General features: G+C 41.7%; 1 protein-coding gene across 3 annotated transcripts in view; it reads left to right on the forward strand.

Moving 5' to 3' along the window:
- Window positions 1–13,991, forward strand: part of tab2 (TGF-beta activated kinase 1 (MAP3K7) binding protein 2) — a 51,701-nt gene that overhangs the window by 22,396 nt on the left and 15,314 nt on the right. The gene's annotated exons all lie outside the window — the stretch shown is intronic.

A 13,991-nucleotide genomic window follows, 5' to 3' on the forward strand; every position in this document is an offset into this window, starting at 1 on the left:
GGGGGTTAATTGCTCCAACCAACCCTGTGTTTTTCTCTTTCATTGTATTAACCACATTAACCCTGGTGCCCCTATTTTGGGCAAATTTTCAAACAATTATTTTATAGTGGAAATTACAAAGCTCACGTTGATGTGACGTGATGTGAACTGATGGATCACCTATTTTCACTATTTGTCATACGACAAAGCAGGTATTAAGTGCTTAAGGTACTGGTTCATTTTGCTGATATATCGGTGTTCAAGCAGCTAGGACACCATATCTGAAATTACATCATGATCATTGATTGATTCCCACATTGCCAAGTGGGAATTTGGTTGGACCAGCGGTTGTCGAGAACCGAAAAGCCACTGATGTAATGATAATAATAATACAAATAAACAACTTCATTAGGAGCGAAAAGGTTAAAAGGCTAAAAACATTAAGCTAAGACTAAAAAGCAGAAAGGGATATTTGGTTTGAGTTAGGCGGGGAAAGCAAGTCTGAAAAGGTAGGTTTTGAGGGAGGCTTTGAACACGGCAAGAGTGGAGGTGGCTTTGATGTGAGGTGGGAATGCGTTCCAAAGGGAGGGGGCTGCAATTGAAAAAGCCCTGTCACCCCAGGTGCGTTTTTTTATTTTTTTGGGGATGTCTATCTGTCTGCCTGCGGGTCTGTGGAGAGCGCACTGAATCTGTGTGTACTGTATGTTGGGGGGAATGAAGGCATCGGCTTCCCTGATTGGCCAACCCGACCCATTGGATTCACAAATTGACAAAGTGTTTCAGGCCGGTGCCCGTTTATAAATACAATTGATTGTAATATCTAACGTTAATATTACTGTGGTAACGGGTACCGCACTGGGTACTTGCATAACCAGGTGGGGTATGTATTCCCAACTTGCATCCTTTTCGTTTCAGGCACCGTTCTATTAACCGGTCTATAACTTAAATACACAGAGCCTATTACTGACAATATACAAAGAAATGACTGACAGGCACCGATAATCCAAATAAACAATGTATTATGGCCAAAACAGGCCATAGTATATAGAGCATCGGTCAAATCTAAAACGGTGGAAAACAGCGTCAAAATAATGATGATAAATCGGACATTTCTGTTTGTTTCATCCTGTTGTTTTAATACAGAATTGCAATCAGGCAGTTATGTAATTGCGATGGGCGTAATTACAAAAGTAATAATTCTATCATTGTTGCCTGACTTGTCATTTTGGTCTCACACCTGCTCATACATACAACCATTGTGGCTGGGTAATTTAATAATATAAATAATTATTCAATTTCATATCTGTCCTCTCCCTTTGCCAGTTGATAAATAAAGACGACATAAAGCAATGACGACATTTAGATAAATCAACTACTGACAAATAGCCATACCACCCACCTTTGCCCACCTAGGCACTATTACCGGTACTTGGAAGGGAATCATCTTGACATACAATCAGGTTGTTTGGACTTGACAGAAACCATGTATGTTACCCAGGCCTTAAGTAAAGTTTAGGAAAACAGTTTGACACCAGCTGCAGGCAGTCTGTGAGGATAATGACATGGATGGTGGAATTACAGATGTCAGTCGTCTATGCGCTTTGGTGTCTTTTTAAAATTCGTCCCATGTGTCCATTTCTCAAACCAGGCCTAGGCTCCTTGATTTTCCTACATCCACCTTCTCCCGCTGGTCTGATCCTCTTGAAAATAGGGCAACAGTAAATTTAACTAATAGATTGAATCAATTGTAAAATAAAAAATTAAATAATACATTTTTTGCTGGTGAACGTTACCGCAGTGTATATGGTGTGTGATATGAAAGCTAAGCTTATCATATAGATATCTAAATATTGAATCAAGCTACTTTAAAAACTGTCTGGGGTGCACACAAAAGTCAGAGTAGATGTGAAAATCACCCCAGATAGTGTCAACTCAACTGAATATAATACACAAACAATAAAGACATGAAAGACATCATATTGTTTGTACATCATGTCTTGAAATATAGCAGCATAATGGGCCATGAACTCCAGTCCAACAATCGTAAACAATTATCAATTAGAATTGATATTGCCTTGATTGATTGATTATATTATCAAAACGTTTATTCTCAATTCATCAAAGAAGTAATTGATAGTTGCAGTACTTGAAAAGCCATATTTTTTACACGTGTTGCATCGATTCTTTTTGCCTTTTTTATTTCTTTTTTTTTTTTTTTTTACAAATGAACCACATTTCAACAGTGTTTTCTGAGGAGCGTCTGAAATAGATCAGTTAGGCATAGCCAGCTATGGTTTGGTTTGTAAAAGCATCTTCTAATGCATTTGGGCACAGCATCATAGAGATCCTCTTTATGAAATTAGGACTCTTCTTCTCTCTCATTTCAACAGATAGATGTAAGCAAGCCAGTCTGAATTACTGACTCATAAATCTTCATTGAAGGAGAAAAATCCTTACTCAAATGCTCCTATGTAATTATGTAAATTCAGTCTGGCTGGAGTTGTTTTTCAGCGCTGAGGACTTCATTACTTGATCATTGTGTGCATGTCTGTTAACTGTTTGCAAAGTGAGTGTAAATTGCCGTGCTTTATTAGTGGCTGTCCTGCTGGGCATAATTCTTGGCGTCTTGGAATTTTGAAACAATTGCAATTGTACTGTGGCTGCCAAAGGTCTGTTTGTGTGTTCTAACCTTTATTTATCTACTGACTGAGCGTTGATGCTTGTATTCATGCATACAGAGGTGCCCACTATAATAATAACCCCAGTCTTCTACTGTTGAATAGGCCTGTCACAATTACATAATCACCGTATCACATTTATTTGAGCTAATCGCAATTATTCCCATAATCTTTCGAATTGTTTCCAGTTCATTTGTGCACAACGGCTCGACGAAATAAACAGAAATGTCATATTTCCATCACAATTTCTAGGTCATTGCACACGCTCCTTTAACCACTTTAGGGCTTTAAAAAAGTGAAAAGAGCAGATCTACAAGCTCACAAAGCAGCGTGGTGAGCTTGTAGATCGGCTATTAGCTTTTTTTTTAAAGTAAAGTATATGACCATTTTTGGCCATAGTACATTATTTATTTTGGGATTGTATATTTCAGTAATAGGTTTTGTATATTTCAGTTATTTGTCATATCTGCCCTGTGTCATTTTAGCTTACAAAGCCTAAAAGGCAAATATCCTATAAATATAAATGCAAATAAATTAAGTGTGTGTAACTCCTTCGCATATTTCAAGAACTGTCCGACCCATCGCCAAGGACCCACCCGAGGGGGTGAAGTTGGCGGTTCTCCAAAAAATATCTATAAATCCACAAATCCCCATATATGGAGATCGCTGATGTCATGAATATGCGCAAAAACTCTAGCGCTTTTTTGATTCAGGAGTCCTGCAAGGCACTCTTCTTACCTTGTAGGCTCCTTGCCACAGTCATGGCAAGAATCCACCATCCAGACCAATGCTTTATGTACAACTCCTTTGGTGGCTATACTTGGACCAGATGGATTCACACTGACATTATTTATCTGTATCTGTTATTTCTTCTTTTTTTTTAATGCTCATTAAGTTACAATGATGCACACAAGTCACTGCGTACTTCTCTTATACAGTCAAAAGTGAAGATAAGATCAGTTTATGTTGTTTTGGATGGCTGACCCCTCTGGTCATCCGTTTCCACATGCTGACTGAGAAACATGATTCATCGTGATCATGAGTCCCGTGAAAAGGAAGAGGGACAGAGCTCGTCTGACCAGGGTTACTGGACATCTCGGATGCGTAGCTCCATTCTGTATTATTTATTGTGGGGAGGTATTATTCTTCATGTCTGGGACATCATGAGGAATTAATGACCAGAGACCGTGAAACACAGTGTTGTTTTTAGCACTGTAGATGAAGACTGGTGGGGTTGGGGTTAGGGAAATCATTTTCGAATATTCTACTGGTCTTAACTCTTACCCTGCCAGAGTTTTTTCAAAAAGTCTGTAGCCTCTGCCAGGGTTTTGACCGATTTTGGTACCTTTTCGCATAGCCACAGAATATTTTTCTCCAGTATGATTGATCTCCAGAAAATTTCTAATCACAGATGAGATTCAGGTGTGGTTTCACAAATGTCAACGAGGTCAATTTGACCTTGTTGTCATGTGTTGTTTGATGTTTGAAAATAGCTCAAAACCAGTAGTTTCAAACCAAAAAACATTGTGAATTGTTTGTCCGTTTCAATTTTAACATTGAAGTGGATGGAGCAGCAAATCTTTGGGAATTGTTATCTCCTTATTCGTTTGGAATATCGAAAAGGTGTCAATCTTAAATAATTAGAGAATCTTTTTAGAATTTTTTTTTTTAGAATTTTAGAATTTTTTTTTTTTTTTCATAGACGTTTTTAAACGTCTTTGGCAGGCAATAGCTGAAGGCCCAAAGACGTTTATAAACGTCTTTGGCAGTTATAGAGTTAATATTGAATATTCAAACGATCCCTAGCCGAGGTGGATACATGGTACAAAGTTTAGGCTGCCTAACTACCAGCCGTGCCCTGGATGGCTTAAGTTATAAGCCTGAAACATACTCCACCGCGCAAGTGCGCGAATGCAGACGCATCAGTCTACACAAGATCGATTTCACGCATCATTGCTTTCTGGAATGTGTCGCCTGAAGAATCGCTATGCGACGCAGTGAGGGTGTTTATGACGGACAGTATGAAGCGGTCTTCTTCGACTTGTGTTCTCTTCTGCTGTTTCATAATATAGCCAGTTATAGTTTCAAAATGTAACTCTTGTCGTTTTAATACCTCCACGGATGCACAAAAAGTGCACTTTGAGTACGTATGAGTTTGTCAGCTTGGCCAGGCGTTGTCATTTGCATTCTTGCGTGGAGTATGTTTCAACCTATAGTGATGGCTGTAATTGTCAGTGTACTACAGCGGTGTTCTCATGACTCCGGTTTTGCCTCTTTAAGGGTAATGTGGAGAATCGATCTCATCTCCCACATGCAAAAATGCAAAACAAAAAAATGCACTGTGATTCTTGGACCTTTCCAAACCGTTGATGTAAAATATGAAAAATGTGTGAGCATCAAATGGTAAAACCCAGCCAGTTTTACTTTTACCAGCTGACACTGAGCTAAGGGTCGGTTCTCACTCAGCCCCTTTGAGACCCACTGTTTTTGCCTGTGGTCAAGACAACTGCAGGTTAAACCAGCTGTCACCCTCTCTGATGGAAGGCACCAGCATTTGCACTTCAAGAGGCTGCTAGGTGAGCTCAGCATTTTGTTGCCCACAGAAATCGTTCAAGGGGTTGGGGGGGAGGAGTGGTTATAGAAAAAGTTAACCAGTGACTGAGCCTGTGTGTAGAGGGAAGGAAAAACACACCGACACCCTTACAATGCGTTGTGAGCATGTAGGTGGGCTGTTTTCGCCCCGTGACACTGGACCGACCAAGTATAAAATAGGGCTTAACCACATAAATCCTATACGTATATTTCATTGACCGGTATCTCCCAGGGCTCTATACTTTTTTCTCTCTTCACCAAATCTCTTCGGCGGAAATAGCTGATATACAAGCTCACAATGCGGCACGTCACTTTGAGACCTTGTAGATCTTCTATTTTTGGCAAATGCTCACCTATTTTCAGCTGGATGTTGGCCGATTACTAATAGGTACGCTATAGTTGTGCGTCGTTAAGTGGTTAAAATTTAACATAAATGAACGCTCCAGAGTTTACTGTTCAAGCTGCAGCAAGCGCCTTACTCTTTCTTAACCCCCCTGCCCTTCTCCCTGCTCCTTATACGGTAAAGAAAGACACAACCCAGCCAGGCAACTTTTCAACCGTTATTTACACTGTTTATGAGGGGAAACCAAAAAAAGGTTCAGCTCTCTGATTGTTATTCTGGGCTTATTTTCTCGGTGAGCCCAGGACTGAAGAGGAGGAGGTGGAGGACTGGTGTGTCGTCCCCCACACCCCCGTTTGGTGAGACCTCCCCCCCACCCCCACACCCCCGTTTTGTGAGACCTCCCCATTTCCCACAGTGCCTTGGGAGGGTTGGCCGACCTGGGGAGCTGGTGCCCTTGCCTGCTTCCAATCAACCGCCAGCTGCAGGCTGTGGTGCTGAAGAATTTTTGATTTCCTGTCCCCCCCCCCCCCCCCCCCCCCAACACACACACACACACACACACACACACACACACACACACACACACACACACACACACACACACACATTTGCACATGCACACACACCCTCTCCTACCCTTGTTTTCAAAAGTGGGCAACTAAACGGCTTGTCTCCCTACTGAAGCTCCTCGCAGAGCTGATCCCAACTCCATCTTCTCTCTCCCACTCTCACCCACACTCTTGCCCGCTCTCTGTCTCGCTCTCGCTCTCTCTCTCGCTTTCGCTCTCGCTCTCTCACTCTCTCTCTCTCTCTCTGTGTTTCTCTGCACCGTGAGGCCCCAGCTTCATGGCACAGTTGAGTGCAATTTGGGTTCTGCACATAAAGTGTGGTTTGTTTCTGTTCTGCAGACATGGAACAAAAGATCTCCTCTCATGCTTCTATGTACTCTGCTTTGAAAGGCTAATGCCTGATTCATACTTAGTTGTGTGCAAGTGTTGCACATCAAAAATAGCAGATCTACAAGCTCACAACACGTCGTGCTGCGATGCGTTGTGAGCTTGTAGATTGGCTATTGTAATGCAACTAAGTAAAAATCAAGGCTAAATGTGCATGCGAGCACTGTTGAGCCATGTGCAACCGTTTTCCCCCCTTTGTGATGATGATGGATTGAGATTGCAATTGGAAAATAATTATTTATTTAAAATAAATGAATAAATAATAATGCATTTTTTAAGACTGATGATTTTTGGCATTCCGCTAACATAAACTGGGTTATTCATCTTAATATTTTGCTCCCAGTTCTTCTGCTGATTTTTCCCAGATCCCATTTCAGGACAGTTCAAGAGTTGGTCTAACTTAAGGTTCCCATAGTGTTTTCAAGTTTCCACTGACGCAGTGACTAATGTGACGGGGCTTTATCTGAAAGAGTATTTATTTCAGTCAATCTCAACATGAGCCAGTCTTGACATTCATATGGTGAGGAATCACTTTGATTCTGAGAGACACAGCTTTTTTGGCATGTCTGGCTCTGCTCTTAATGCGAGGCACCTCCGTGAAGTTTCCATTTGAGGTCAGGCACCCCCGAACCTCCACTGGAGTCAAGGTAAAGCCTGTGGTTACTCAATGATAAGTTGTAAAGCAGTGGTGGACAAATACATGCTCAAGTAAAATACTCAGGTATTCAAAAGTAAAAACTTTAGTACATTTTCTTTTTAATATCAATGCATTGCTCTATGGAAAGTTAGCACAGTTTGACGTTTTTTGTTTTGTTTAAATTCAAATATAGTGAAAATAGCAGATCTACAAGCTCACAGCGCGTCTCAGAAATGGTGGTTAATTCAGAATATATTTTTGTAAGTTTGGGTCCCAAGAGTACCTTCCTAAAAATGTTGTCTAAAGTACAATATTTCTACTTAAAATGTAGCGGTGTCAAAGCCATGTGCTTTTAAAAAAAAAAAATCCAAAAAAGTACTGAAGTACAGTACTGTCCACCACTGGTTTAAAGGAACGACTTGAGCTCCATTCGTCCCAGAATGCAGTGTGTGTCAGAGCAAGGAGAACAAGTGAAGATATTAGAAGGGCGGTGCCATTAATGATATAGAATCATAACTCTGTTCTGGTATCTATAATTGATAATCATAGCTTATCTGGCTTATCTGCAATTTTACAGACATTTGTTTTGTATTGAATGCCCAGTGTTGTTGGACGTGGTCAACATGTTGATATACAAAAAGTTCAGTAAAATGATGTAGCCTCCCAAATCATAGACACAGACTAACCATCACAGTCGCTGCATCAAGCAAAGCATCCAGGATTATAATTTTCGCCATAAGCATGCTGACCTAGGAAATTGCAAGACCTTCTGTGGGCCTGGCATTCGTTTGTTTCCATCAGGGCTGCAATCTGAGGTACACCACGTTACAGGATGAGCCGTGGAAGAGGGTCTGACTTGCAGTCCAACAAAATGGGACTAAATGTTTCTGCAGTCGAACAAACGATGGACAAATTTGTATTGACTCATTTGTTGTCAGTGGGATACTTGGTACTTCTCAGTAAACATTGACCAATAATGTTTTAGTGGTGCTGTTATGAAAAACTCTTTGTGAATATCTGTTTCTCTCTTAGGTGTGGCATTTACCCTACCTTGCTGTAGGTGGTGAAATTTGCTGGAGGTTTTTTGTTTTGTTTGTTTTTTGACTGACTATTAAAACCTCTATGCAGAGATTAGATATCATATTTGTCCATTAAGATGCTGGAACAGTAGCCTGTGTATATAACGTACAGTATAGTGTGTGTGTGTCTGTGTCTGTGTGTGTGCGCGTGCACACAAACGTGTGCATTGCTACTGTGGATGACTGGGTCTCCTGCCAGCAGGCCTCAACAGCATCCACTGCCAATTAGTCCCTTTATTTGTTTAAATTTTGTCCAGACTGAGAGACAGCAGTTAGACATTCCATGCCGCGTGGTTGGCCCTTAAAGCTGCAGAGGAAATTTTGGATTGAAAACTCTGTGGGTACTTTTATTTTATGGTCTCCACTGTGGCACTTCTCACAGCAGCTTGCTGGGGGAGGGGTGTGGTCTGATCTTGAGCATCCATCCACCATTAACTAAAAGCATTTATTTGTTTCTTAATGTTTTTGTATTTAAGCAGTGCTCCTGAGATGTACACATAGCAGCAACAAAACAAACATTAAAGTTGCGAACAAGTCACCTACAACATCAACCAATAATCACTTATGCCCTAAATACTTTGTCGTACGATGAATGGCGAAAATAGCTGATCTACAAGCTCACAATGTGTCACGATGTGACATGTTGTAAGCTTGTAGATGGGCTACTGTAGTTTAGAAAAATGTGACATTTTGCGAAAGAAATATAAAATAGATTCCCTTCCCCCGTGAGCTGAAGATGAACTGGCTTGACATTTTATTGTGTGTGTGTGTCTGTGTTTTGACTTCTCTTTGCTGTGTAGCTCCATTGTGTGCGTTAAATGGTTTTGTGTGGGCTGTGACACCGGCACAGTGTCAGGTGTTGGAGGCTAATCTTTCAGCCCGAGGCTCCCGTTGATGATTAATCCACGTTTTATTTTCTCCCCTAATTGATTCAGACGTTTTTAAGTGCGTTTGCTCCGGCAGGGTGAATGGGTCCATTGACAGAGTGTGGCAGGGCCTGTAACTTCCAGAAAATGAGTGTAGGGCTGCGGGTCAATGCTTTGGCACGGCAAATAACAGCTTCAGCAATGGGAGCTTTGTCTCTATCTCTGTTGGCACCGCAGCACTGCCTCAGTGCCTCCGGCCTGTTCCACTAGTAGCGCCTCAGGGGACAGCCAGGCCTAAGCTCACCCTCCCCTACGAGCCACCTACACACATTGGGCAGGCTGCACAAGTGACTGGGGAAGTCAGAGATGGGGAGGGCACTGTTAGTGTGCCAAAGCCTAGGCCCGTTCGATAGGCCTATAATTATGTACAGTGAAGAGGTGTGGACCTTTTTTTGTTTTTGAAGCCGGGAAACAATCTAACCACAGTGTTGACCCGAATGTGGCTCACTTGCCAAGTAGTGTATTTCCTTTCCCACAAACGGTTGTTAGGCTGTACAGACTCCTGAGCTGCAGGCTGAATGGTTGGGCACCAGGTCTGTGCAAGCGGTGTGCTCTCTTCTGCAACGTAAATCACACATACACACACAGCTAGATATGTGAGCCGACAGCCCATGATTGTTTTTGTATTCTAGTCTTGGCTGTAGTATTATCTGATACTCAAAATTATGCTTGGTTTTCCAAGTGACATATTCTGCCAGCCTTTTAAATCAGGTAGATGCAATCTGATTGCCGCTTTAAAGTCTAGCCTTGGCTACAGTAGTACATCTGATCCTGAAAACCAGGCTTGGATCTCCGCAGGGCCTTATTAGCTTCATCTGCTGGAGGAGTTGGAAAATACTTCACTGTAGGCGGTAAGGTTTGCTCTAAACATGTAATATGAGATATGGCAAACTGTTTTCCTCTGGTTTGCATTTAGATGGCTCTCCGTGTGCTGCCTTTGCACTCTTCTTTTGACAGAACACAAAATGAATTCCACAGTCTGGTGGTATGATTGCAAAATGTTCCATTTCCTTATATTGCAAAAGACAAAGAAAAGCATTGAGGGATGGGTTTAAGCGTGGTTTAACACAATGAAATTGTCAGCTTTTATTATACAGACATTTTTTAAAGTTTTATTTTCCCCAAATTGTAGAATTAAATAAACTTAAACAGGACACCCCCCACCCCCAAAAAAGAAAAGAAAACTAATCCCCCAGAAATGTGTTGAATAAAATGTAATTTTACAGTTTGACAATCAATGTTATATTTAAAACCTTTTAAACATTCCCATGAATTTGTAAACAGCCATTTTTATACTTTTGTTAAACGACTTCGTGCAAATCTACAAGTTCACAATGCTCAGCATCCGCCATGTTCAACATTGTACTTGTGTGTTGTGTGTAGGTGGATGGCACTGGTACATGTATACATTAGGTGCACTGCATACTTTTCTCCAAAACATTGAATTGCCATGAGTCTATTATAGCATGGCCACAATGGTAATTAGGCCCCTTACCCATGTGATGTTGATGCCTAGCTCTTCCTATTTGAGCTATGCAAGGGTTATTACATTACCTTAGACCTTATTACATTAATGCCAGGGTTGTCCCTAACTGACCCTCTTCACTTTAGTCTAGAGCTAATCTGAGGACATAACGGTCCCATCACCCTCTCACTAGAGTAGAAAAGCACAAATTACACACAAATATTTTCTACAGAGTGTAGGTCAGGTCTTGGTTTCTATTAATTTGTTGTGTTTACAATACATTGTACAATCTAGTAATTTACCACTTATAATAATTTTCCAACAAGTGCAACGGTAGAAGATCACAAGTATCGAGGTAGTAGCCTGTAAGCTCCATCTTTCCTAGGCAGCATCATTTCTGACTCCTCACTGGAGCAGAACTCATCTAAAATATCCTTGACAGAGAGGACTGGTCACTTCCTTCTTTTCTGGCTGACTCCCTTTCACTGGCTCCCTCTTGACAGTAGCCCCAGAGCTCCGCCCCCTGTTATCAGCCCCAGACGGATGTTTTAGCAAGCAGATTTACGGCTGCTCAGTTATGACATAACACATGCTCCGATAAGACAGCAGCATAGTCGCGCCGCCTGACACCAAGGCTTCTCCTCGGCACAAAAAAAGGCAGACGTGTTCCCATACTAGTTCACGCTTTAATAACCCTTATCAGACTGTGTTGGTTAATGTCCTTTTAAAGGTGGCTCTGGATTGTGTTTGTCCTTGAAATTCTCTCTCTGGTGGATTTTAAGTTGAGGGATTCTTTTTTTTTGCAGTGGGCAGCTGTAGTGTTTTATTTTATTGAGACAGAAACATTGGGAAATGGAGGAGATAAGACGATGACGAGACTTGATTTTAGTAGGGATGCACGGTTACTTGTTCATCGGTGTCGGCCATTATTTGCTTAAAAATACAATACTGAAGGCGGCTGCATATTCAACAAGTCTTTTCTGGGGAACCTTTCTAAAGGGTCTACCTGTAGAACAAATAAAATCAAATGGTTTAAAAAATAAATGTTACATCTTTACTCATTTAAGTTGTTTGAACTAATATGTGCGTCAGGAGGCCTAATAAGTCAGGCAATAAGGAACTGTTTTTAGAAGTCTGCATCTGCACCCAGAATCACAGTTAGTTACTATATAACAGGAGTAAGGTAAACACTACTGGAAATGTGTATTGCAATATGGGGTATCAATCGATTTGACCCTGCAATTGATTGGTTAGACTGTCCTTGGTCAACTCGGGTGCAAGCGGGTTCAGCGACAAGGGCTTTGACATCACTACGCCATCACTGCTCCATCTGACTTAAAAAATAATAATACAGACGTCATATCCCTCAGTCGGGCCCTCGTTGTATTGACCGTAACATCGCTGTACCTCAGCCCCTAGACGGCGGAGCAGAACAGGGCGTGCTTCCATCTGTCATAATGTTTTGAATGGCATATCTGAGGTTCCCACAGGAGGAAGTTTTGAAAGACTGTGGTTAGAAGAGAAGAGAGTGAGGGAGCATGCAAGATGGCTGTCTTGCACCTACTTACACTGCAAGATTCTCATGGATGTTGTGATTCCTAATAGTTAACATTGAGTAATGGTTAGGGACGTGAGCTTGACACCGTAAGACCCCCCCCCCCCCCTCCCGTTTTACTCCCTGAAACAACTGGTGAAGTTTGAGTGGTGAATGAGGTGCTCTGTGTAGCCTTTAAATATGTCTTAATACTGCTGTTATTCGGCGCAATGCACCAAAGACACATACGCCAGCAAGTATCATACAAAAGGTATCCTTCGAGCAAGGCACCTGTACCTGTGGCTGTTTTTGGTGAGCAAATTGGGTGGGAAATCATTATCATTTCAGTCTTTTCTTGACTTTTGCAACCTTTTTACGGCGTAGCACAGAAGGTGCTTGCTTTATAGAACATGGGTTTTCTGTATCTTTGTCTGTCTCTCTGTATCTATCTCTGTCCCCACAAAAGTAGACCAATCACATAGCTTAGCTGACGCTGCTACACCAATCACAGTCTCCACAAAAGTAGACCAATCACAGCGACCCACACAGCTTAGCTGACACTGCTACACCAGTCACAGCTCAGCTCACGCTGTTATGCTCAGGTTAGCATTGGTGCTTCGTTCACAAACTGCACACCTTGACTAGTAACTTGCTATCCATACATTGGCTACAGATTGCACAGGGAAGCCATGCTGTCATTAGACTCTGTCTTGTCACTCCGCTTCATGTCTGATATCATCGTGTCGGGCAGAAACCTTGTATGTAAAAAAAAAAAAAGTATATATATTTGCTGAAGAACCTGTGTTCCAGTGAATCCAATGTAGTTATTATTTAGTCTCTAGCTAATACTTATTGGTTGAATATGAGTAAAACCCATTAGTTAAATATTAATAAAACCCACAGACAGACTTTTACTTTCAAACATTTTCAAAAGTAGCAAAAATAACCGATCTACAAGCTCACAACGTGTCTCATTGCAACCTTGTAGGTCGGCTATTTTCGCTACTTCTGCGTGACATTCTTGTGCAATGAAGTAGGGCATTAATTTGTGAATCAAAAAAAGTTAAAATATGGAGATACAAGGTTTCTGCTTGACAGCAATGATATGATCCAGAAAGGCTGACACTGTGTGTGTGTGTGTGTGTGTGTGTGTGTGTGTGTGTGTGTGTGTGTGTGTGTGTGTGTGTGTGTGTGTGTGTGTGTGTGTGTGTGTGTGTGTGTGTGTGTGTGTGTGTGTGTGTGTGTGTGTGTGTGTGTGTGTGTGGCATCAGAAACAAAGTTTCTCATTCTGCCTTGGAATGATGATAACTTGACTAATGATTATGTGCAGATTAAGGCTGCCCTACTTGGCTGCTGTTCAGATCTGCTCTCCACTCAATAAGGGAATGTTGACGTTGAGATCTGCTGGAGAGGCCTCGTTTCCTCAATAGTCAGAGGTGGTTTCCTCTTTTGCCCTGCTCTTTTATTAAGCAGCTTTGTGGGGAGGAGGGCTTTTGAAATGAATCGCCCTATGCGCTCTTTGAGAATCTCTGAAGTTTTTCTGTTTTGAAAGCTCAGCGTCGTAATGAAATGGATTGGATGACCTCAAACTTCTGACTGATGTCTCTTTTTTTTTCTTTCTTTTTTATTGTGGAGTTGCGATAGATCAACCATTGGCTCCCTCCCTGCCTGTCGGTCATGCATACTTTGTCATTTATCTGCCCTTAGCTGCCCTCCAAAACACAGAAGTTGTCTAGCTCAGACCACCAGCCTCAAACTCCTGTCTTGAGTATGGGAAGAGGACTGAGGTCAACGGCAGTGCG

Source organism: Gymnoscopelus braueri (assembly GCF_963280865.1).
Source record: "Gymnoscopelus braueri genome assembly, chromosome: 16".
NCBI classification, from domain to species: Eukaryota; Metazoa; Chordata; class Actinopteri; order Myctophiformes; family Myctophidae; genus Gymnoscopelus; species Gymnoscopelus braueri.